The 24,308-nt window shown below is 43.1% G+C and overlaps 1 protein-coding gene across 4 annotated transcripts in view; it reads left to right on the top strand.

Annotated features, from left to right (window-relative positions):
- LOC146075239 (uncharacterized) overlaps positions 1–23,849 on the top strand; it is a 74,496-nt gene extending 50,647 nt beyond the window's left edge. The window contains exons 9-10 of one of the 4 annotated variants that reach the window (XR_014473534.1): positions 16,435–16,518; positions 21,445–23,849. The gene's annotated coding sequence lies outside the window, so the exon portion shown is untranslated. Of the gene's footprint in view, positions 1–16,434; positions 17,081–21,444 lie in introns of those variants that run through there. The other 3 variants (XR_014473537.1, XM_083184244.1, XM_083184246.1) reach the window with 3 other exon arrangements.
- The last annotated feature ends 459 nt before the right edge of the window (positions 23,850–24,308 follow it).

Below are 24,308 nucleotides of genomic sequence, written 5' to 3'. Positions count from 1 at the left end.
AATCTCTGCATGCCTCCAAACTCCTCTCTCTAACCTCCTCTCTTGGCCTCTCCCAGTGGTCCGACGCCGCTACTCATGAGGAAGGCCACTGCCTTGACCTCGTTTTCACCAGGCTGTGCTCAGTCACTGATTTTACTAACACTCCCTTCCCTCTCTCTGATAACAATCTCATTACCCTCTCCCTCTCCTCCATTACCTCAAGCTCACTGACACAGAAATCATGCAAGCCTACTCTAACCCGCAGAAATACTAATGCTATTCATTTTCCACAACTTTCCACCTCCCTGCAACAACAGCTCTCACTAATTTCTACATTTACCTCTCCTGACTCTGCTGTTTCCCACCTCTACCAGACTCTTGAAACAGCCCTTGATGAAGTGGCTCCAGCTACCCATTATACCCCACGTAGGCTTAGATGCCAACCGTGGCACTCCAACACAACAAGACAACTATGAAATCAGTCACGTAAAGTTGAACGCCAATGGCGTAAATCTCGTAATATTACTGATTTCCTCACATATAAGACTAGCTACCACTCCTACTGCAATGCTTTGGACATGGCCAAACAAACATACTACCAATCTCTCATCTCTTCTCATGCCACCAACCCTAGGCGACTTTTTAACACATTTAAGTCTCTTCTGTACCCTTCCCCTCCTCCCCCACCGGCTACCATCAGTGCACAAGAACTTGCCTCCTACTTTAAGGACAAGATTGATAACATCCGAGATGAAATGGTATGCTCCACAATATCTAACCCTCTTTCTGCCACACCTGATTCCTCTGGAACTTTCTCTTCGTTTGAGCCCACAAATGAAAAGGAAGTATCCGCACTCTTCTTATCCTCCTACTCTACTACCTCTCCTCTTGATCCTATACCTGCACAAGTCATTAAAAATCTTTCTCCTGTGCTTATTCCAACCTTAACTAAAATCTGCAATCTCTCTCTTGCTACTGGTACTTTTCCGTCTCTGCTCAAACATGCAGCGATTACTCCCATTCTGAAAAAACACAATTCAGACCCTAACTCTCTCTCTAACTATCGTCCTATCTCTCAGCTCCCTTGCCTCTCCAAGCTACTCGAGAGACTTGTCTACTCTCGCCTAACAAACTTTCTTAACTCCAACACCCTATTAGACCCGCTTCAGTCAGGCTTTCGCTCTCAACACTCCACTGAGACAGCACTGACTAAAGTGGTGAATGATCTGGTAACCGCTAAGTCTAAAGGCCATTACTCACTGCTTATTCTTCTAGATCTTTCTGCTGCGTTTGACACTGTGGATCACACTCTCCTTTTACAAACACTACACTCCCTAGGTCTTAATGATACAGCCCTTTCCTGGTTCACATCTTACCTATCTGATCGCTCTTTCACTGTTCGCTTCTCTGACTCTACTTCCTCTTAACTACCTCTGTCAGTCGGAGTTCCGCAAGGCTCAGTCTTAGGTCCTCTGCTTTTCTCAATCTATACCTCCTCGCTTGGCAAACTAATCAGCTCCTTCGGATTTCAGTATCACTTATATGCGGATGATACTCAAATCTATCTATCAACCCCAGAGTTGTCACCAGTTGTTTTGGGCCGAGTCTCTGAATGTCTCTCTGCCATCTCACTTTGGATGTCTTCTCGCCAACTCAAACTCAATATTTCCAAAACTGAATTACTTATATTCCCGCCAACTAAGAACAGTTACCATCCAGATATCTCCATCACTGTTGACAACTCGACAATCTACCCTACCCAACAAGCTCGTTGCTTAGGGGTCACCCTCGACTCTGACCTGTCCTTTGTTCCCCACATTCAATCTGTCTCCAAATCATGTTACATGCATCTAAAAAACATATCCAAAATACGACCATATCTCACACAAGACACTACTAAATCTCTTATCCATGCACTCATTATATCCCGCATTGATTATTGCAATAGTCTCCTAACTGGACTTCCCAAGAACAGACTCTCACCACTGCAATCCATTCTAAATGCTGCTGCTAGGCTGATCTTCCTTGCAAGACGCTCATCGTCTGCTGATCCGCTCTGCCAGTCCCTCCATTGGTTGCCTGTATATTACCGTATTCACTATAAAACACTTCTACTTGCATATAAAGCTATTAACCATACTGCACCAGCATATATCTCTGCACTTATCACACAATATCTCCCATCTCGACCACTCCGCTCTGCACAAGATTTGCGTCTCTCATCTGAGCGGATCACTAGCTCCCATTCACTATTACAGGACTTTCATCGGGCTGCTCCCATCCTATGGAATGCCCTTCCATGCACAATTAGACTCTCCGCTAGCCTCCAAACTTTCAAGCGTTCCCTGAAAACTCACCTCTTCAGGCAAGCCTATCATATTTAAGTTCTACACGCATAACCCTCTGTGGCACTTATGTATTATATAGCTTCCCTTCTGGACTTGTAACTTGTTGGGACTGCTATGCTATTACTGATGCCTGTCCTTGTGTTTCCCTCCTATGTCCCTATAGATTGTAAGCTTGCAGCAGGGCCCTCTAACCACCAAGTCTGTCTGTTGTTACCCAGTTTGTTTTATCACTGTTTACTATTGTAAAGCGCAACGGAATCTGCTGCGCTATATAAGAAACTGCAAATAAATAAATAAATAATATTCTAAGAGAGCAAAAAGCAAATGAGGAGAGAGGGACCTGCTCATGGGAGCTTACATTCTAAAGGGAAGGGGCAGACAGAAGCAGTGAGGTAGAAGTGAGCATATACATAAGGTTAGGATGAGAGATGAGTAGGTTTAATGAAGAAGTGGGTCTTGAGAGCTGGTTTAAAGAGTTGGAGAGTCAGACAGGGAGAGTTAGAGAATTCCAGAGATAAGGAGCACAATGGCCAAACCCTTAGAGACAGGAGTGGAAGTAAAAGTGGAGAGTCAGAATATATTTGTGAAGCAAAGTGGGTGGGTTGGAGTGTAAAGGGATAAGGTCAGATATGTAAATGGGATATCAATGGATGAGAGATTTGTAAACATGTGTGAGAATCTTGAATTTAATTCAGATTGGGAGGGGGGAGCCAATTTAAAGCTTGCAGGAGAGGAAAGATGGATCTAATACTTTTGAAAAGGAAGTCGAGCCAGTCAGTGACATTGAAGATATATTGGAGTAGTAGAGTGTTTACCAGGGAGGCCAGATAGGAGGCAATTACAATCTGGATATATCCAAGGAGAGAATGAGGGTCTTAGTGGTGTCCTGGTTGAGAAAGGGCCTGATGCTGAAAACAGTTTTGAGATGAAACTAGCAGGACTGCGAGAGGTGCTGAATGTGTGGTTTGAAAGAGAGGGAGGAATAAAAAATAACTCCAGGCCAGCGTACTTGGGGGCTAGAGGAGATAGCTGTGCCATCCATAGATAGTGGGAGGTGAGGTTATGTGGGAGGGTGGGAAGTTGATAAGCTTAGTCTTAGACTTGAATAGAAAGTAGTTCAGCGCTTAATATCCAGCACTCAAAAAATCCATCAGCCCTAGTCCTCTGTAGCTGGAAAACAATGGGGTGCTCAATCTCAAAAACCTGGTCACCAAAGAAGAAGTAAATGTGCCAGCACTGAGGGAGAGAACATAGATTTGAGTGTCATCATTATAGATGTGATATTGGAAATCAAAAGAGCACATGAGCTCACCTAAACAGGACGAATAGAGAGAGAGAAAGGAGAGGGTAAGATCAGAGCTTTGGGAGACACCTACTGTGAGGGGAAGTGCAGGGGAGGTAGAGCCGAGTTTGGAGGCAAGTAAAAGGAGGGTGATTGGGTTAGTAGTTGGAGAGACTGTTAGGATCAAGGGTAAGTTTTTTAAGAATAGGTAAGACAAGGTCATGCTTCTTTTAACTTATTTACTTCTCTCTCTCTTTTTTTTTTACACTAAAGCCTGCACGGATCTGACTGATCCGTGCAGGCTGCCGATACAAATTAGTTTACAAACTAGTTTTATAGGAGCAGCCGGCATGAGCTGTTTTTCCCACTTCGACTCGCGCTTAAGAAGGAGGCAAAACATTCTGTCACAATGGGACAGAAAGGATGATAATGTCACTGAGTCTACTCAGGATCTCAGGGATCAATTCAATAAATTAGAAGATCTTATGACAGCCGAATTAAGACACTGGTTGGATAGTTCGAACCTGCAGAAATATATAGACCAAAAGATGATACCCATGGGGTCTTAGGCTTACGAAACCATCAGTATTCCAGAACGAAACCGCTTTCCAGAAGGAATGGGACCAAACCCTGGATCAATGTTCTCTAACACTGATGGGGATAGTGGTCAGATACAGACAACAAAAAGCAGATGATCTGACCAAACAAATAGAATCGCTGAAAAAAACACTAGAACCCCAAAGTAAACTGAAAGAATTTGAGGAAAGGGACAAGAACTTAATGAGTAAACTAGTGACATTTGAACAGTCCCTCCTAGATTCTAAATGTAAAAAATTCAGGAGGGATATTGAGGACTATAAAGGTGGAGATATTAGGGCATATAGATCGCAAGCCAAAAATAGGAGAAATATGAGGGACAACAATTACCCCCAAAATAGATATCCCTATAGACAAAGAGACCCATCACATAAGGGTCAATACGAAAAAATCAAGGACCTTCCAGTATACACACCCCCACATTTAAAAAACAGGACCAGTTACAAAGAAAATTACCCACCACGTCAGCATATTTATGTTACCAAAGAAAATAGCTATAAAGATGTCCTTATAAGAGATACACAACAAGGGGCCAGACCCAAAGAAAGACCATTAAAAGACCAAGAGAGTTCAGCTAGCCACCAGAGTGTTTTTTTAGAGGGGCGATACACCAAACCAAGAGTCCAGAACCCAATAGACCAGAGAGTAGGAACCCCAAAAAGAAGACGAAGAAGCTCAGAGGGAAGAGAGGAGGAAAGAGGGAGATATACAAGAAACTAAAGAGGGAAAATAAAAAAGAACTCCTTAAAAGTGTCATAAACCTGTCCAATAAAAAGCTCAACGAAGGGGAGATTTCACTTCTTAGCAAGGGCCTTAAGTTCGCCCCTACCGCAACCCCCAATATCTTTACCTTGTTCATAGAACTCAATAGATTTGTCCGAACCCTGTGTCGGCAACGATATTTCGCAAGAAATCCCCCATCTAAAATAGAACAACCACTAGAATGTATTACCCCAGAACCTGAGGACCTTCCCTAGTTAGATATACTAAGAGAATTACAACAGGAGAACTCCAGCGAAGAGAGTGTTCAGACCACAGAGTGTCCCCCAACGAATTATAACATCAATCGTAAAAACTTTAAATTAAAGTCTGAATTCTTCCCCATAAGGTCAAAATGCCCAAATATAGAGAGCTTTTACAAGACCACCCTGTCTGACTTTAAAACTATGTGTACCAAATCCAACAGGACAAAAACACACAGCTCCAACCTTACCAAACAGGAAAAGAAAGCCTTAAAAAACCTGGTTGAGGATAAGGGGATCATTATCAAAGAAGCAGACAAGGGGGGGAGTCTTGTTATACAAGATAAACAAGACTACATCTCTGAAGCTCTCAGGCAACTGGAGGATACTAAGTTTTACACCAAAATACAGGGGGACCCTACGAATCTGTTTAAGACAGAATTATTTGAACTATTGGACCGTGCAGTGATGGAGGGGACCATATCCAGGGACGAGTTCAAGTTTCTCTTTTCTGAACACCCAGTGGTGCCCATTTATTATCACCTTCCTAAAGTACACAAATCACTTTTAGCACCCCCAGGGAGACCTATCATTTTGGGTATTAATTCTTTGACCTCCAATTTTTCATTTTCCGTGGACTCCTTTCTTCAGCCTAGAGTCTCCACCCTCAGGTCACATATCAAGGATACTACATCCTTTCTCAAACTCATTAAAGAAATTACATGGAAGGACTCCTATAATTTCCTCACGCTTGACGTCACAGGCCTCTATTCCAACATTCGACATGGCCTGGGTCGTCGAGCTATAGAGAAACGTCTAGAAAAAGATGGTGACCTGGGGGTGGAGCTCAGGCTGTTTCTTCTCAACTGCATCACTTTTATTTTAGATTTATTTTCTATTTCAAGACACTTACTATCTACAGGTGATGGGTACTGCCATGGGGACCAGATTCGTGCCCAGCTACGCCAACCTCTACATGGGGGAGGTCGAGGACCACCATGTGTGGGGGGGCGGCTGTGACGCGGGTCTGGTCCTCTATGGACGGTACATAGATGATCTCTTTATGATTTGGGATGGGGATGCACAAACAGCACTTGATTTTGTTGAAACACTTAATAATAATTCATATAATTTACAGTTCACCCACACTTTTCACCCCACTGAGATCTCCTTCCTGGATGTGTCCCTCTCCATAAAAGACAATCAAATTGTGACTAAAAACTATACACCACCTACCTTGGAAAAAAAGTATCCCCAAGGTACAGCTCATCCGTATTAGGAGGAATTGTTCCTCATTGTCAGATTTTGAAATCCAAGCGGAGAAATTGATGACCTCCTTTAGAAGTAGAGGACACCCCGCCCCCCTGGTTAAAAAAGCATTCGAAGAGGTGGTTAATATGGACCGAGATACACTGCTTAGCCCAAAGAAAAAAACAAGAGACATAAATTCAGACACTAATATGAATAATATGAGAATGGCCTATATAAGCACATTTACCAGCCATCACACTGAGGTTAAAAACATTATTTGTAAAAACTATAATATACTACACCAAGACCCATTCCTAACAGGAACACTACCCAAGAAACCGGACTTCATTTTTAAGAAGAATCGCTCTCTCAAAAGTATCCTGGCACCCAGCTTTCTACCCTCCATCACTACTCCCTTACCTCTCACGACCTGGCTCCCCTCCCAATTGGCAGGGTTCTACAGATGCGGGAGCTCTAGATGCATTACATGCTCACACATAAAAATGCTAAAACCACACAAATCTTGGTGGACACTAAAACACACCCCATCAGAAATTTCATAAACTGTAATACTACTTATACAATCTATGTTCTGACCTGTGAATGCGGACTTAAATATGTAGGCCGTACTACTAGGAAACTACGCATCAGGTTTTTAGAACACCGCCGTAACATTAAGAAGAGTCTGATTTTACGTAGTGTCTCTAGACATTTTTTCAAGAGACACAATGCTGATCCTCAGAGCTTGGAACTAATAGGGGTGGAACATATCAAAAACACCAATAGAGGGGGGGATAGGTTCAGCAGATTGTGCAAACAAGAAGTTTTTTGGATGCACCTTCTGAACTCTATCCACCCAGAGGGCCTCAATGAGATGGTGGAACTCAACTCAGTTATTTAGAACGTATGCCTCCACTCCATCCACCTTGAGTACTTTTCCACCAATTAAATACATATGATTATCTCCTTGATGCACTATGCAGTCTGAATTTAAGCAATAACCATGGGGGTAACTTGTATACCATCTTTCCATACTCATTTATTGTTATAACTGCACATCCACCACTACCCATGTTATCTATGTACTTTATCCCTATATTGCATCTCAGTAGATCTCCTTTTTTCCTTCATGTTAAAACCAGCTGTGCTATTTGGGCTAAATACGACAGCCTATGTGTAATCTAGTCTATAACCACTAGGGGCCAGCCCCTATATACCTCTGCTTAAGTATGCAACTTTAGGTTTCCCATAACCATTTACACTGTCTAGAAATAGTACAACTAAATGATTTTTGTATAACTGAGTTTATTGCTGTTGAATATTAAAGAAAACGACTGTTGTGGACATTGGGCCGGCACATAAACATTAAGCAACCCACGCCCACCTGGATGACGTCCGTCCCGGACTCCCCGCCCCCAATATGATGATATGAACGGGTCATAACAGTAGTCCACGCCACCGGACGTCCGGATGACGCGACAAGGAACCACAGCCTAAATTCTCCGCCCCTGACATTGCGATCTGAATGGGACGCATCAACAGGCCGCGTCACGCGGAAGGAGATTACAACTTCCGCCCTTACAGCCCATACAATATTGTGGCTGAATGACCCGGAAACAGAATGGACGCTCCTCCAATTAGAGCGCTCATCAGACTGGGTCATGCCGGTCACGATGACCACCGGATAAACAGGATAAACACCGCAAGTCGGTGCACGCAATTCACATGCCCTATATTGGGATTTTCCTGAAAACATTTAATGAATGATTGTACCCGATAACAACCTATCATACTATGAATAAATGTGTAACCATTTGCCTCCTACTTTAGCGCCATTTTTTGTTTAGAAAATAGATTGGTTGATCTAATTAAGCTGGTCACATGACCCATGTAACAGGAAATAAATAGCCAGCCATGTTTCAAACCTGCCATCCTCTGACAAAGCTGCCTGGAGCAGCGAAACCGGTCAGGATTCAGGACTTTGTCTCTATCCAAATTCCAAACTGGTTATCTTTAATAGATCCCGGAAGTGCAGATTTGCGCACCTACCCACCACCTCCGTCCAATTGGACCATCTAGTTCCACTAGCAAGGCCAAGGTTGAGGACTGAATCCCGCTACATTCCATCCAGCGGAGGGAGACGGTAATTTGTGCCATCTTGGCACAAATTACATCTGATTAACATCACCAGTCCTCCCTACCATCTGCCACATTGGGGACATATATCAAGTACCACCAGGACCCGCGGGTCCCTCTCGGCTGTTTACATCTCGCAGTCTGTGTCATCTCCTTTTAACCATCTGTCCGACTTGGATTACAAATTTCTGCAGCAAGGTAGAGGTCGAGGGCCATATCCCGCTCCACTACATCTGGCGTAGGGAGTCGGCTATTCGTGTCAACTTGAGCCGCTCCTTATCAATACATTTGATCCTCCCTCCCTACTGCCCCTTCTGGGTTCACCACCACAGTTCTACCCAGGACTTATGGGACACTCCGGGCCTTAACCCAGTTTGGTTTGGTGAGACATGAACTTTTTATGAATTGTTTTTAAATAGTATTATTGTACTCTGGCTATATGCTATCTTTCAGATAAATAAATCTTTTTGTACTAGATCAACCAATCCCTCATTCCATAACCCCGTCTTAATTTACAGGATTTTTTAACCAACTGATTCACCTAACTATTTCCCCCCAAGCGCTGCTCAAAACCCTCCCTTTCTCTTTCGTGCCGATACAAATTGTATTTAAAATCCAAATTTGTATCGGTAAAAATACAAATCCATACGACATCGGAAGATACAAATCAGTCAAATACGACTGCTTTGTAAATTCCCCTCCAGAATACGAATTTGTAAATGACATAGAACAACGATGCCAGTTATCTTCATTCGTATTCAGAATATGAATCTGAATTTTCGTATTTGTATTCTTAGTAAATTTTGCCCACAAAGTCCTTGAATTACAGGCTCTGTATTGTGTAAAACTCCATTATGGAGCAGTTCACTGTGGCACCTCTGAACACAGAAAACAATAATTAAAAAAAGAAAAGAAGCGAAACATAAGGAAGCGGTACATCTGTCAGAACAGACTTAGGTCTACAGTCATTAGGTCGACCCCGGAAGGTCGACTGTCCCCAAGGTCGACATGGCTCAAGGTCGACGTGACTTAAGGTCGACATGGGCCAAGGTCGACATGGTTTTAGGTCGATAGTCATTAGGTCGACATGAGTTTTTCACTGTTTTTTTACCCGAATGTCGACACAGTCGACATGGACACAGTTGGAGTTGAACCGCAGCCGCTCGCGATGCTTCGGGCACACTATTTTATTCTCCCACCACGCCCTAGTGGATGGTAGGGCATGAAATACCGACTGTCGGCACATGTCAGCTCAAAAACCAGTGAAAAACTCATGTCGACCTAATGACTGTCAACCTAAAACCATGTCGACCTTGGCCCATGTCGACCTTGGCCCATGTCGACCTTAAGTCATGTCGACCTTGAGCCATGTTGACCTTTAACCCTGTCGACCTTGGGGACAGTCGACCTTCCGGGGTCGACCTAATGACTGTCGACCTAAGTCTGGTCTGACAGATGACCGTTTCCCAAAAATACAAATAATGAATGGCTTTTAGCTGCAAAGAGATTACCATTACCTAACATTCACATAATTGCAACAATGTTTCCACAAATGATACATAGTTAAGTGCTGAATTTTCAATGTATCAACTAACAAATGCAATGTTCTCTTATAGTGATGTTGAAGGCTGCAGAAAAAAATCAGTCTGCCCTGATTCAGCATTAAGGCCCATACACACTAGAATATATTGGCATCAATATCGTTCAGAAAGAGGTTTCTGAGCGATATTGAGGCCAATGTCTTCTAGTGTGTATGCTTAATCTCGTTAACGATGCACGCCCCCACACACCATTAACGATATTGATGTTAGCTGAACCTGCAGCTAGTTTGTTCTCCCCACCAATGTATTAGCATGCTTGATTTGGAGCTGGACTAGTTGCCTTTTATCATAATAATGAATATTAATAAATGCACATTTGAAGCTGTGAATTTTGCGACATGTAATAAATAGCAGTATTAGGTTAGTAAATACAGCCTTTTATGAAATGTTAGAGGGAGGGAGAAATAAGAAGATAGCAGGCGATACGCACACTCAGAGCCATGCAATTGTACGTGTGTAAACAACTGCTAGTGAAATCTTAGAGGTATAAGGTGTGTGATGCCACTCAGTGGGATCACCAAACAAAAAAGGGTGGATGCAAATCCGTCTTTAAACCTGACAGCAATTCTTATATTGAGTCAACTTTAAAACATGGGATTAGCGTCTCTTATGCCTGGGAGGCATCTATCAACCCCCCACACAGAACACATGGCAGATACTTTTACTAGAGTTTAATAGAACACTTGCCATAATGTTTCTCTTTTCTTTTTAACACTCAAAGTCCCGTGTGCTTATCTCCCAGTGTTAACTGGGGCAATCCTCAACCAATTAGCTCAACAGAGATTGTCACTCACTACATCTTGATACATCAGATCACTTTCCCTTTCTGCAATAGCCAGAGGATCAAGATATAAACATAACAAAAAATCACTGTATATTATTAAGTTTGTGATTGTTATAGGACTGCTGTATATGTCAATATGAACAGAATTTCTAATATAAACAAAAATGGGTACTTGTGTAGTTTCACGGAGTACCCAAAAATGCATAGAAGCATTTGTTCATAGGAGTGTAGTAAATTTTCTATTAATTACACTGGATCATTACAGGAGAGTAAATAACATGTGTGCTTCAGTTTTAAGTGATTAAACATATCTGAAATATTGCAAATAATTTGCAACTACAGCAAAGAAATATTATTATCTCATACCTCCCAACTGTCCAGCTAACCGCGGTAACGTACTGTTTTTCGGGGACGTTCCCACATCCCGCCTGTGGCCAGCAGTGTCCTGCGGTGGGGTGGGGGGCAGTTGGAAGTTCCCGCTGCCACCCACTGGGCAGTGGTGAATAGATGCTGTGCGCATGCGCACAGCATCTATTCCCCGCTGGCAGAGGGGCAGTTTATTTCCGTACAGAGGGTCCGATTCAGTAAAGCAAAAACGAAAGTAATTTCCAGCCTGGAACAAACTATGTTGCTATGCACGGGAAGCAAATAAATATAATTGTCTCTCTGCAAGGTAAATACTGTATGCTTTTGGATGTAGACCACAGATGTAAAGGGTCATACGCCAGGTGAGGTATTGGCTATGTACGATTTTCACTATGAGATTTCCGCATGAAGTGCATGTAGTCGATTTTGACTATTAGTCTGATTCCGAATTTGGCCCATTCACCGATCTTTGGGGTTTGCAAATGCGTGGCTATGCACTTGTGCAAGCCCCAGGAGGCTTTGGTTAGATTTACACTCACTGGGTCATTCACTATAGAGGGGGCCGGATCGGACAGGGGGCTGAGAGGAGGGGGGGGGCAACTGAGAGGAGGGGTTACTAATTATCAGGGTCTGGGCTTGCTGGAAGGGCCCGGCGGGGGCCCTGGTCCAAACCCATCCCTCTTACCCCCTCCCGGGCAGCAGCGGCATGAGCGCTCACGCTGTCAATGTGTTACAGCTGATGAGAGCTCATGCTGCTGTACTTGTCAACTCTTGAGGATAACATTCCCCCATCGACTGTTTTAAAGGCTTTCTCATTTTTTTACGCTAAGGGGCAAGGCCACACCTCCCGCGATTAGGACACGTCCTCAAAATGATACCAGGGTCTGGCATACCTTTCAGTGGCCCTGGCTGGAGCAGGGGAGCACCCAGTGTTTTTTGGGTGTCCCCACAAAAATAGTGGCGATCCCCTGGGAATGCAGGCATAGCGTTGCCTGCTCGGGTTGGGTGGCTAATGTCACATGATATCGCCCCACCCCCGTATACTGAAGGGGAGAAAAATCACTTAATGGTCACACAAACTACTTACATCTCCTTGCATACTCCTTACTCTCCTCTCGAGTCAGTCATGTCCATCACCTGTCCTATCCCATGGTCACTGCATCTGACACGCAACCCAAGATTTTGCCTGTGTGGCCCCCTTTACTAGAGCAAGCTCACCGACCCTGCATAGCAACAAACCATATTTGCATACCCTCCTGAAAGCTGTGGGAAGCTCATGGTTTTTGTGTTAGCCCCTCAATAGCCCCAAAAGCGTAATAAGAAGCTCTCTTGCATCCTGACCTAGTGAATGTTACTCACTGGATATCGTGGGAACTGCAGCAAGGGGGTGAGGCTGAATGTCAAGATTCTGTTGTTTGGTTCTGCCCCCTCTTCTACTTAAATCATCTCTACCATGCCTACCTCCTGCCCTCAAGTCCTCATCCACATGCTCACCCCTCATATCATCTGTCAGTCCCTCTTCCCCTAGATTGTAGCTCATAGGAGTAGGGTCATCCTCCATCTTGTTCTCACAGCCCTCTTCTCTAGCAATTCAATGTCCACTGCTCACAGCCATTTGTCCAGCGGTTTTACTCCTGCTATTTGTTCTGTCACTATAGTGCTGTCCCTGATTACCCCCACACTCACCTGTTGTGTACTGAAAATGATGATGTTAATTATTACCTGTGCTCTGTTTATGTCTTGGTCACTGTAATGTTCTGTGTGCCTTGTACTAACCTGCTGGGGCCTTATTCAGAGTAAAATGTAGTATTGTGAGATAATTTAGCTAAATTACAACTCCCGGCACTAGAATGCGGCTTGGTCACCCAGCACAGAGCAAGGCCACCCCTAATTTGCATGCTTAAGTGTGAGCGCTTCACTACACATAGTGCAGCCCCCGCACATTACCGGATGTCCCTGGCTGCGCACACCGTCCATGTTTGGGGTTGCAACAGCTACTTTTGACATAGCCAAATAGTCCGCATATGCCTGCATTGTACGGACCACTCCCACAAAATGTCCTGTCATGTTATTGATGCCCATGGCCAGCGCTGAAACCGCAATCATGTGATCGCAGTAACAGGGTTGCACACTTGGGGGTCGATCCTATTAACCCCGAAAGGTGCGGATGATTTGCAAGTTGCGAATCATCACGACACCGGGCGCACTTTACGGCAGGCCTAATTTTCTGAAAAGTGCTCGCACCTCCATAAGGGTGTGAGCAATTTTCAGCTAATTCTGCTCTGTGAAGGGAGTGAGTTTAGCGTTAATTCAGGGCCCTGATTCAGAGTTGGCCATAAAAGTGCGATGTGCATATAGGTCAATCCTATTAACGCTGAAGGGTGTGAGTTTCCTTTCGTGTGCCGTTTTAACGCTGAAGGCCCCGAATGAGGTCAAGATAGTAATGCTTGTGTATATATATATATATATATGTAGGAAAACCTACGGTGCTGGCGGCACTCAGACAGAGAATACTTTTCAAAAGAAATGAGAAGCTGACACCGTGCAACTTCAATGCTAACAGTTTCAGAGTTTAATCTCCTTCATCAGAGTACAAAGAAGCAAACAAAATACACTTACCTAAATAAGCTCCCACACCAAACACCCTCACCGTGATCCCCGGCGTCCCAGTCCCGGTGATCAGGGGTGACGTCATCGTCGCCGCGCCCCTCATCAGCCGGAGCGGGTTGCCATGGGGATCTAAGACAACAAAAGAAAAGTGAAAGGGGGAACCGCATTAGGGCATAAACATAACCAATGATTATACACACAGTATGGTGAACAACATGCATGACATGAGATGTACAAAAGCAATATGCATGAGCCGATATAATGGCGTGATCATGACCAGTCAATTTAAGGAAGAGAGCAACATAAACGCATCATAATGACTGTACATGGGAAAGAAATGAGGTAAGGAAAAGAGCGTAGTTAATGCGACACGGCAGATGCAATATCAATGATGAGACGATAAGTGTGCTATGTGGATGCTTATAGGAAGCAGCTCAGTGAGAGATATTCGTTAAGTCCAGCGGGAGCGATGGTGTTAAGTCTGTATATCCAGGATGCTTCCCGCTGCAGCAACAGCTTATGTCGATCACCTCCTCTCTTCGGGGGGGATACCTGTTCCAACATCCAATATCTCAGTGATGGGAGGGTGTGTCCATGATCTTTAAAGTGGCGAGGTACAGGTTGATTGCATACTGCGCCCTCAAGTGCCAATTTGATTGATGATCGGTGGGCGGCCATACGCTCTTTAAATGTTCTTGAAGTTTTACCCACATATAAGAGTCCGCATGGACAACGGATAGCATAGACCACGAACCTACAGTTACAGCTCAGGACTTGATGAATTTTAATGGTGCGGCCAGAGTGTGGATGTTTAAACGAGTTATCGGTCTCTAGGTAACGGCATGTGGTACAGCCTGTACAATGATAGTTGCCAGGTTTTTTGGTAAGGAAGTGTGTATTAGGTCTCTTCCCCATACGAGCAACATCGCTTTTCACCAGAAGGTCACGTAAGTTCCGACCCCTTTTGTAACAGGGTAGGATGGTGGCCGATCTCAATTGAGGCAAGTCAGGGTCCTCAGACACCAGGGGCAAAATTTTTTGGCCGTGTCAACCATTTCTTTACTGTGGGAAGAAAAAGTATTGATAAACGGAATGCGACCTAGCTGGGTCTTACGGACAGCATTGGGATTAAGGGTCTCCGCTCTGGGGATGTCCATGTCTTAACGAATATCTCTCGCTGAGCTGCTTCCTATAAGCATCCACATAGCACACTTATCGTCTCATCATTGATATTGCATCTGCCGTGTCGCATTAACTACGCTCTTTTCCTTTCCTCATTTCTTTCCCATGTACAGTCATTATGATGCGTTTATGTTGCTCTCTTCCTTAAATTGACTGGTCATGGTCATGCCGTTATATCGGCTCATGCATATTGCTTTTGTACATCTCATGTCATGCATGTTGTTCACCATACTGTGTGTATAATCATCGGTTATGTTTACGCCCTATTGCGGTTCCCCATTTCACTTTTCTTTTGTTGTCATAGATCCCCATGGCAACCCGCTCCAGCTGATGCGGGGGGCGGCGCCGATGACGTCACCCCTGGTCACCGGGACTGGGACGGGTAAGTGTATTTTGTTTGTTTCTTTGTACTCTGATGAAGGAGATTAAACTCTGAAACTGTTAGCACTAAAGTTGCACGGTGTCAGCTTCTCATTTCTTTTGAAAAGTATTCCCTGTCTGAGTGCCGCCAGCACCGTAGGTTTTCCTGCATATCTTCTCTTTGGAAGGCAACAAGGGCCACTGCTTATTGTTTTTTGGAGTGCCAGTCTCAAAAACGTACTATATATATATGTATGCAACTTAAATCAGAAGTGCTTTGTATCTTTGGCTAGGTCTTGAAATCAGCTGTTATAACTCTTCATCCTAATTTAAATTACCAGTAAGAGATAACTTTTATTTCAAGAGACATTGGGGTTTATTCTAGTTCATTCTTTCTGACAAAATCCTTCTTAGATGGACAAAACCATGTGCACTGCAGGGGGGCAGATGTTACTTGTGCAGAGTGAGATAGAATTGGGTGGGGTTTTACTTCAGTGAGATCTATATTGCAGTGTAAAAATAAAGCAGTCTGTATTTACCCTAAACAGAAACAAAATAACTCACCCAAATCTAATTCTCTCTGCACATTTTACATTTGCCATCCTGCAGTGCACATCATTTTGTCCATCTAAGAAGGATTTTGTCAGAAAGAGTGAACCAAAATAAGGCCCATTGTTACATGATATTAAGGTAGTGCATATTGTTACATAGACAGTGTGTACCGCCATATTGTATCAGTTTGTTTTTCCAAGTTGTTTAACCTATTTTGGTCTTTTATCAGAGAAACCATAATGTTTTTTTTTTCATTGGCACCGTACCCACAATTCTAAATCTGAGATGAGCTTATATTTACCCTGGCTTAACAAAAGCGTTATATCTCCTGTCATATTTACCCTCATGTTAGTTTCAAGTGTTCAGATTTGTTGACTTAGATGTTAGTATCCACTTAAACTGTTCAATTCTTCTTTTTAAATAGTGCATAGAAAGCAGACCATAACTTGCCTGTAGAAGATCAAGGTCAACAGCCATCCACATAAAAGAAGAAATGGAAGGCTTGCAGGTCTTTACAAGATTTATACCACCTAGATTACTTTAACAGTTCAGTGAATGCGGATTTGTTTAAAGAAAGAGGAGGAAAAGCTTTCAGGCAGAAAAACTGGAGATAGGTTTTCATCTTTATATTTCTCTTATATGTGCCATGTTCTAACACCTAAGTGCAAAGGAAACAATACACCAAGCCCCGCGATCAGGGGATAATGAAACGCATTACCATGGAATAAACACTGAGGTTAGGGTTCTCTTATCGAAGGCTGGATTAAGTTTTTATCGGAACCCTTTACAGGCTCGATGTTTTGAATTAAAATATTTTACTCAAGGTCACCAGAGGCATATGGTCTTGTTCAATACCATTAAACAAAACATTCATCTTTACAACCTATTGTAATTCAGAATTGTATGCAACATGTGTCCTTAAAGACTATCTGTATATTTTTTTCCTTCTCTATCCATTGTAAAGGCATTTAACAACCAGCCAAGTGGATTTCAAGCATACAAATAACAAGGTTAAAAAATGCCATACAAATATTTTATTATTATTATTATGCATTTATTTATTTATTTATTTATTTATAAGGCACCAAGGTTCCAAGGCACCAAACAAAAAGGATAGGGGTGGGTTGAAGTATATTGCGCTGCTGTCTTAGAATATTGTTTGAAACACACTGAATGGCTGGATAAAAATAAATGTTGGACACACTGTTGTATTTTAAGTTTTTATATAGAAATATAGAAAATTTAGCAATACACACATTTATTGCCTAAATATGAAAAATAAAATAATTATGAAAATAAAAACACAAATATATAAATACACAAAACAGCAATATTTAAAAATTATCACATGAATAGGGATCCCAAATGATGGTAATTTAGTAACGTTAATTGCAGACCTTATGTAGCAACTGGTTTTAACTGAAGCAGTCAATTTGCATTTGGTACCAGGAGAAGGGTATAGCCAGATCTTATACTTGTTGTATAGACTGTAACAATTTATAAGTCATATGGGACGGAGACACCGCAATGGATGTTATGCTCACCGTTTTCTTTGTAGCACCTGCTTCGTGCTGGTTGTGGTGCAAAACCTGGGAGAGGAGGGGAAGATTTCTTCCTGCAGTCGGGTCCAGGTGTTTTTAGAAGATTTATGGCCCCTTTTGCTTGTATGTCGGTCACTCCTCTCGGCACTTATGCCGGTGTAGCCTGCATGCGGTATATGGATTCACCACATTGACCGCAGCAGTGAAGGAGTGAATGGGTTAACAAGAGTGTTGCTCCTCTATAATATTGTGGAGAGCGACTGTTGGGGATAGCTGATGGCCGGCAGCGGGGGGATTTTGCTGCACTTCAGCTTGTATGGAAGTATAGGATCAGCGGTGAGCCGGCAAGTGGAGCTGCACTCGTTGTGGAAGCACAGTCGGCGTATAGCAGCTTAATTCGCGGCAGCGTGGAGCGAGTGTCCCTCTCCTGGGAGAACAAGTTGCGGTCTGCTTTGCGTGGATCACCGGTTCAGGTAAGTGAACCGGTGATCCACGCAAAGCAGACCGCAACTTGTTCTCCCAGGAGAGGGACACTCGCTCCACGCTGCCGCGAATTAAGCTGCTATACGCCGACTGTGCTTCCACAACGAGTGCAGCTCCACTTGCCGGCTCACCGCTGATCCTATACTTCCATACAAGCTGAAGTGCAGCAAAATCCCCCCGCTGCCGGCCATCAGCTATCCCCAACAGTCGCTCTCCACAATATTATAGAGGAGCAACACTCTTGTTAACCCATTCACTCCTTCACTGCTGCGGTCAATGTGGTGAATCCATATACCGCATGCAGGCTACACCGGCATAAGTGCCGAGAGGAGTGACCGACATACAAGCAAAAGGGGCCATAAATCTTCTAAAAACACCTGGACCCGACTGCAGGAAGAAATCTTCCCCTCCTCTCCCAGGTTTTGCACCACAACCAGCACGAAGCAGGTGCTACAAAGAAAACGGTGAGCATAACATCCATTGCGGTGTCTCCGTCCCATATGACTTATAAATTGTTACAGTCTATACAACAAGTATAAGATCTGGCTATACCCTTCTCCTGGTACCAAATGCAAATTGACTGCTTCAGTTAAAACCAGTTGCTACATAAGGTCTGCAATTAACGTTACTAAATTACCATCATTTGGGATCCCTATTCATGTGATAATTTTTAAATATTGCTGTTTTGTGTATTTATATATTTGTGTTTTTATTTTCATAATTATTTTATTTTTCATATTTAGGCAATAAATGTGTGTATTGCTAAATTTTCTATATTTCTATATAAAAACTTAAAATACAACAGTGTGTCCAACATTTATTTTTATCCAGCCATTCAGTGTGTTTCAAACAATATTCTAAGACAGCAGCGCAATATACTTCAACCCACCCCTATCCTTCTTTTTTGTGTGAGTCCAGGCAGTCTCACTGAAGTGCATGCTGCAGCTGTTGAAAACATAACTAATTATATACTAGAATTGGTCTAAATATTTTTCTACTAGCACTGCTAAGCGCCAGGAAGTGTGTTTCGGGGTGTTCCCATTTTTTTGGGCTATCCTGCCACACACCTACCCCCCCACCAAACAAAAAGGATAGAATCACAAGTTAAAAAATCTACCCTACCCCACAAGCTCGTTGCTTAGGGGTCATCCTCGACTCTGACCTGTCCTTTCTTCACCCCATTCAATCTGTCTCCAAATCATGTTACATGCATCTAAAAAACATATCCAAAATATGACCGTATCTCACACAAGACACTACTAAATATCTTATACATGCACTCATTATATCCCGCATTGATTATTGCAATAGTCTCCTAACTGGTCTTCCAAAGAACAGACTCTCACCACTGCAATCCATTTTAAATGCTGTTGCTAGGCTGATCTTCCTTGCAAGACGCTCATCGTCTGCTGATCCACTCTGCCAGTCCCTCCATTGGTTGCCTGTATCTTACCGTATTCAATATAAAACACTTCTACTCGCATATAAAGCTATTAACCATACTGCACCAGCATATATCTCCTTACTTATCCCAAAAAATCTCCCAACTCGACCACTCCGCTCTGCACAAGATCTGCGTCTCTCTTCTGCACGGATCACTAGCTCCCATTCACTATTACAGGACTTTCATCAGGCTGCTCCCACCCTATGGAATGCCCTTCCACGCACAATACGACTCTCCACTAGCCTCCAAACTTTCAAGGGTTCCCTGAAAACTCACCTCTTCAGGCAAGCCTATCATATTTAAATTCTGCACGCATAACCCTCTGAGGCACTTAAGTATTATATAGCTTCGGCACTTGTTTCCTAGCACGGCCACACCGATTTGCATTGGGGTGGTCGTGTCGGAAAAATCGCGTTGGTCGCATCGCATGCGACCAAATCGCATGCGATGCGACCGACACGATCGACCCGATTTTTACATTCAATCAAATGTGAATAGGGTCCCTGGGACCCTATTTTACATTGGATTCAATGTAAAACATTCCCCAGACCCCCAATTTTACACCCTCAACGCCGCCACCCCACTATTGACGCCAACCCGAAGTGTGGCGAGCGCAGCGAGCGCACGCGTATAACTTCACAGGTATACGCTCCGCTCGCCACGCTTCGGGCTCGGTGGCTCGCTGCGCTCGCCACACTTTCTATTCTCAACTCCACGCCAACGTGGATAGTAGGGGTAAGAAAAGGTCGTAGGACGCGCACCGCCGCCCCTCGCAGGCTCACTGCGCTCGCCACGCTTTGGGTTGGCGTCAATCGTGGGGTGACGACGGGGCCATATACAATGTGAAATGAGTCATATTGGCCCATTTCACATTGTTTCCTATGTGAGATGGACTTAATCAAGTCCATCTCATCTTGTGCCATTATAATGGCACAAGACCGACGCGATGCTCCTGATTTCAATGTTAAAAAATATTTTAACATTGAAGCCTATGGCAAAATAGGCGACCGACGCGATGCCCCCGATTTTGCCTTTGACGGTAAAATGGACCTGATTTCAAAGGAAATCGGGTCCATCGCGGGCATCGTGTACCTTAACTTTAAGGTACACGATGCCCGCGATTGTGGCCGTTCCAGGAAACAAGTACCATAGCTTCCCTTCTGGACTTGTAACTTGGTGGGACTGCTATGCTATTACTGGTGCCTGTCCTTGTGTTTCCCTCCTATATCCCTATAGATTGTAAGCTTGCAGCAGGGCCCTCCTACCTCCAAGTCTGTCTGTTGTTACCCAGTTTGTTTTATCACTGTCTACTATTGTAAAGCGCAACGGAATCTGCTGCGCTATATAAGAAACTGTAAATAAATAATAAATAAATAAAAAAGTAGATTGAAACAAAATCACAATAGCTTTGACATTTAAAGTCAATTAAGGGGATTAGTTACTGGGCATATTGCATCCACTCAGTTTTTAACCTCTGATTTTATAGAATGTAAATTGAAAAATACAACCACATATCTGATTGGCATCTTGCCCATTCCTCTACCCAAGTTTTTTTTTTGCCTTTTTATGAAAAAGTAGGTATGTCCAAGGGTCAGATATCCCATACCCCTATGAAATCTAGTGAAGAGAGCCTTCCTTCCTCCCTCACCCAATAATGTGATACACTGGGATGCTAAGGGCCAGATGTACTAAGCTTGAAAAGTGATCAAATGGAGAGTGGTAAACAACCAGACAATCAGCTCCTGCCTGCCATGTCACGGGCTGAGCTTGAAAAATGTCAGTTAGGATCTGATTGGTTGATGGCTTATCACTCTATCATAAAATTATACTCATGAATACAACTACAGTTCTATTCTTTGGATGTCACAATACAAGCTCAAGTAAAATTACAATAAAAATGTTGATGCTGTTAACCCTTAATGAGCCCTCTATTGAGAAGACTGATATCTGCCAACTGCAATTGCAGGCTTTTCTTGTGATCTGACACTTTGGACCATATTTGACTTCCCCTCTTGGATGATGATGAACAACTCACAGCAGCAACAGCGGCAGCAGTAAGCATAGCGCTGCAGGATCCTGCGGAGGAATCCCGGGTAGAAGAGGAGTCAGTCATGCCAGTGACATGGCCTGCAGGATTAACTTCACTCTGGATCTAGGAGGAAATTGACAAGGAGTGACTTGCTGGTGTGGTTTTCAGGTGCTTGGATACAAAAGGATGCAGGGATTTAGATGTCACTTGACATCTTATGGGCCTTCCCTACAGTGTTACTGGACTGGACTTTTGCAGCAGTATCACTGGACTGGCTTTATTTAACAGTATCACTGGACTTTATTGGCAGTATTAGTGGACTTATACAGCAGTACTAATTGGCTTAAACTTCAGTGCCACTGGACTGGACTTATACAGCAATATCACTGGACTGGACTTATGTAGCAGTATCACTGGTCTTTAATGGCAGTATTACTGGAGTTATGCAGCAGTATCAATGGACTTACCAGCAGTACTACTGGACTTATGCAGCAGTACCAATGGACTTTAATCTTATTGCCACTGAACTGGACTTATGCAGCAATTTCACTGGACTGGACTTATGTAGCAGTATCACTGGACTTTAATGGCAGTAGTACTGGGCAAATGCAGCAGTGTCAATGGACTTTACCATCAGTGCCACTGGATTGGATTTATGCAGCAATATCACTGGACTGGACTATACACACAGTATCACTGGACTGGACTATACACACAGTATCACTGGACTGGACTATACAGCACTTTCACTGGACTGGACTATACACACAGTATCACTGGACTGGACTATACAGCACTTTCACTGGACTGGATTATACAGCAGTATCACTGGCACTGGAATGGACTATACAGCACTATCACTGGACTGGACTAGTACAGCAGACATCACTATCACTGGACTGGACAAGACAGCACTATCACTGGACTGGACAAGAAAGCACTACTGGGGTCACTGGACAAGACAGCACTATTACTGGACTGGACGGCGGGCGGGCGAGCAGTCAGGCGGCCAGTGCTGCTTGGCAACCTTGAGAGTGGTGAAAATTCTTTCTCCGAAAATGTAAAGTAGTCTTGAGAAAAGGGGGTGTGGCTTTACAGGAATGATGCATCCACAGAGCTACGCCCCCAATTGTCCTCACTATGGGGGCATGCTCTCAGTCTCCAATGAAAAGATGCTATGCACTTGCACGTCACATCTATTTCCGAATGTCCAACACCGCAAGACACCATTTTAGGTCTGTCCTGTGAAAATGTTGCCATTTGTGAGGTATGTAGCAAGCCAGCATAGTCCCGAGTCTCACCTCCAAACCAGGTATCCGTGATTTTGTCCTATTATATCTCTCTACAAGCTTTGATAAATCTCCTTATGTCTTCAGGTATTGTACCATTGCATGTTATCATCACAACTAAATATTCACTGTTTTTACCTGGCCATCTATTTGATTGTTTATTCACCTACTAACTAGACTGTAAGCTTTTTGATCAAGGCATTACTATCCTGTTGTACTTTAATATGTTTGAACCTGTTACTCCGTATAAAAGAGTGTTATATTTCATTTATGTCACTGCCATATATAAAATAAGTACATACAAACAAACCACTTATTTAGAACTGGGATTATCATTTTTCTATTTAAAATCTCAATGTATTTAGTGATTACAAATAAATGTTCATCAGAATTAATATGTTCATATTCTGATTCACAAGTAGCCGACACTGTCATTACTGAGTCACTTTGATGGAAATTAGCAATGAAGAATACAGCTAACATGATAACGGGTAAATTGAATAATTATGTGTGAAAATCTCCAGGTTGTCATCATTTCCTCGACTTACCTCCAGCGTACACAGCTAATGCACAACTTGATTGAATGATTGCCTCTCTCTCTTTTATTTTACCAGTTAATTGAATAGGATTGCCAGGTTTACTCATGCAGCCATATAAATTACAGCAGCAATAATTCTTTATTTATAGGCCATTGTCAACAAACATGAGATACGTTCTGATGAGTTAAACATCCTTTACTTGGCGCCATGAAGTAAATTACTTTCTTAGTATGTAAACCATACAGCCAAAACATATTCTATTAAAACAACCTCATATCTCATTTCTATTCAGGCGATCGTGTTCTCGGCGGCTCACTGCGGAAAACACTGGTCTGTCTCCATTTCTATTAGATAACGGGGATTGTTCAAAACAATGTAGGTATTCTGTAATCAACAACTATCAATGATTGTTCCTTTTGATATTAGGAAATTGTTTCAATGTTACAAATTTGGGATTCATATTTGAAAGGATTCCTTTTAAAGCGCAGCCATATATACTGGCACTATCTAAATAAATGTTAATAAAACATGAATAATAACCACATTTTGTTGTAAATTCGCTGAATTACTCTAGCTTAGCTCCCGCTGCACACCAACTCATATATTGAATTTAGTAAATTGTTGACGGTTATGCGGCTGTGTCTGTTTAGCACCACAACAGCACAACTGGCAGTAGAGAGGAGACTGCTTCCCCTCACTGGCAGTATTCCCCTCTTTCTCACTGCCCAGATGCAGCCAGCAGTAGCTCCTACCTGTGTGTAGGAGGCGGCTACCACTGGCCACACTGGCAAAGTCCTGCAGCCTTGTCCCTTCCTCGCTGCACACCAAATACACAACCAGTAGTCACTTATGTAGCTAACGTTTCAGAGTAACAACACATTTTATTCAGGGATTGTCTTCTTGAAATGTTGGCCACATAAGTGACTTATGTTAATAAAGAAGTTTGTATGCCCTATAGCAACTTATTTGAAGG

This window comes from Crinia signifera, chromosome 4 (genome assembly GCF_055691185.1).
Source record: "Crinia signifera chromosome 4, ASM5569118v1, whole genome shotgun sequence".
Taxonomy (NCBI): domain Eukaryota; kingdom Metazoa; phylum Chordata; class Amphibia; order Anura; family Myobatrachidae; genus Crinia; species Crinia signifera.
This window is presented reverse-complemented; position numbering and strand designations above follow the sequence as displayed.